The following is a 2365-nucleotide window of genomic DNA, read 5'->3' as shown; positions in this document are numbered from 1 at the left end:
ACACTAGATCGCGTGTTTCCACGTGTTCTCTCGTGTACATGCCGCAGTGTGTATGTGGGCTGATGTAGCGTGTCGTGACACATAACATGCAGGCATGCCAGAATCGTAGATTTCGCAAATGTAGATTGACGTATACGTTTGCTGCCAAAGATCCGCAAATGAACTGGAAATCAGTTGTTGAGCGGTTGTTCGCGCTGCAGGTGCATCGGTGATAGCGACGATCGGTACATCTATGAACCGGTTGTTTCGGCGGTACCCGCCATGCCCCCGAACCTGAGTTGGCCATGTGGGTATGAAGCGATACGAGGCTGTGGCTTGGCGGGACAGTCCCCGGCCGGTGAGGGGGGGCCGCCCGGCGTGCTGGCCGCGCGCTGCGTGAGCGCACGCACTACAGCCGGCTGGTGGGGGGCGCCCAGTGGCAGGAGCGCCGGCCGACGGGCCCGGCTGGCGTCCCAGCTATGCGCCGGCGCACCCTGCGCGCGGCGCCAGGCGGCCAAAGTGGGTTCTGCCGAGCCCGGTGCGAAGCGCGGTGGACATCTGCAGTGTGCTGGTCCGATTGCGGACTGTGTGCGTTGAGGATGCGCCGCCGCCCGGCACTCGGCGTCGCGACGCCGTCTGCTGCTCGGTCGCCCCCAGCGGTTCTCGCAGGTGGTTTGTATCGCAGCTCTGCGGACGTGTTGGCGCGTGCGCTGTGCTGGGAGAGTTCGCTTCTGCACCCAAGTGGGGCTTTGCCCTTCTGTGGCGCTGGCGTTGGAGCTGCCGGTCACCGTAGGTGGCGCGTGTTGTTTCCCGCCGGCAATGCCACGACAGCACGCTCCCGGGCCTCTGTCGGCAGCGGCAAGCTCAGTTGGGAGCACGGGTGTTCGCACTGAAAGCGTCTACTCGCCCATCTCCGGGCGATTGCGCCTCTCTCGAACCCGACCAAGTACTTAGGACGGCGCTGCGCGCCGCCGGGACCTGAGAGGGTTTCGAGGTGTATCGTGCAGGGGAGCTCAGCCTCCTCCTGTTTGCAGAATAATTGAGCGGACGCTTGCGTGTTCGCGCGGGCCCTCGGGACACACTCCCGGGCGGCCGGCTGCTCAGCTCTCGTTGACGCAGCTCCCTGGTTGATCCTGCCAGTAGTCATATGCTTGTCTCAAAGATTAAGCCATGCATGTCTCAGTACAAGCCGCATTAAGGTGAAACCGCGAATGGCTCATTAAATCAGTTATGGTTCCTTAGATCGTACCCACGTTACTTGGATAACTGTGGTAATTCTAGAGCTAATACATGCAAACAGAGTCCCGACCAGAGATGGAAGGGACGCTTTTATTAGATCAAAACCAATCGGATTGGCTCGTCTGGTCCGTTTGCCTTGGTGACTCTGAATAACTTTGGGCTGATCGCACGGTCCTCGTACCGGCGACGCATCTTTCAAATGTCTGCCTTATCAACTGTCGATGGTAGGTTCTGCGCCTACCATGGTTGTAACGGGTAACGGGGAATCAGGGTTCGATTCCGGAGAGGGAGCCTGAGAAACGGCTACCACATCCAAGGAAGGCAGCAGGCGCGCAAATTACCCACTCCCGGCACGGGGAGGTAGTGACGAAAAATAACGATACGGGACTCATCCGAGGCCCCGTAATCGGAATGAGTACACTTTAAATCCTTTAACGAGTATCTATTGGAGGGCAAGTCTGGTGCCAGCAGCCGCGGTAATTCCAGCTCCAATAGCGTATATTAAAGTTGTTGCGGTTAAAAAGCTCGTAGTTGGATTTGTGTCCCACGCTGTTGGTTCACCGCCCGTCGGTGTTTAACTGGCATGTATCGTGGGACGTCCTGCCGGTGGGGCGAGCCGAAGGCGTGCTTGCGCGTCCCGAGGCGGACCCCGTTGAAATCCTACCAGGGTGCTCTTAGTTGAGTGTCTCGGTGGGCCGGCACGTTTACTTTGAACAAATTAGAGTGCTTAAAGCAGGCAAGCCCGCCTGAATACTGTGTGCATGGAATAATGGAATAGGACCTCGGTTCTATTTTGTTGGTTTTCGGAACCCGAGGTAATGATTAATAGGGACAGGCGGGGGCATTCGTATTGCGACGTTAGAGGTGAAATTCTTGGATCGTCGCAAGACGAACAGAAGCGAAAGCATTTGCCAAGTATGTTTTCATTAATCAAGAACGAAAGTTAGAGGTTCGAAGGCGATCAGATACCGCCCTAGTTCTAACCATAAACGATGCCAGCCAGCGATCCGCCGCAGTTCCTCCGATGACTCGGCGGGCAGCCTCCGGGAAACCAAAGCTTTTGGGTTCCGGGGGAAGTATGGTTGCAAAGCTGAAACTTAAAGGAATTGACGGAAGGGCACCACCAGGAGTGGAGCCTGCGGCTTAA

At 57.2% G+C, this 2365-nt stretch overlaps 1 non-coding gene across 1 annotated transcript in view; it reads left to right on the top strand.

Moving 5' to 3' along the window:
* Positions 1-1099: 1099 nt before the first annotated feature.
* Positions 1100-2365, top strand: part of LOC126326144 (small subunit ribosomal RNA) — a 1893-nt gene continuing 627 nt past the window's right edge. Inside the window, exon 1 of the ribosomal RNA XR_007560540.1 lies at positions 1100-2365. This exon is cut by the window's right edge and continues 627 nt beyond it. This is a non-coding gene — a ribosomal RNA (small subunit ribosomal RNA).

This window comes from Schistocerca gregaria, unplaced genomic scaffold (assembly GCF_023897955.1).
Source record: "Schistocerca gregaria isolate iqSchGreg1 unplaced genomic scaffold, iqSchGreg1.2 ptg000975l, whole genome shotgun sequence".
Classification (NCBI taxonomy): domain Eukaryota; kingdom Metazoa; phylum Arthropoda; class Insecta; order Orthoptera; family Acrididae; genus Schistocerca; species Schistocerca gregaria.
Note: the sequence above shows the minus strand (reverse complement) of the source record. Positions and strands in the feature narration are given on the sequence as shown.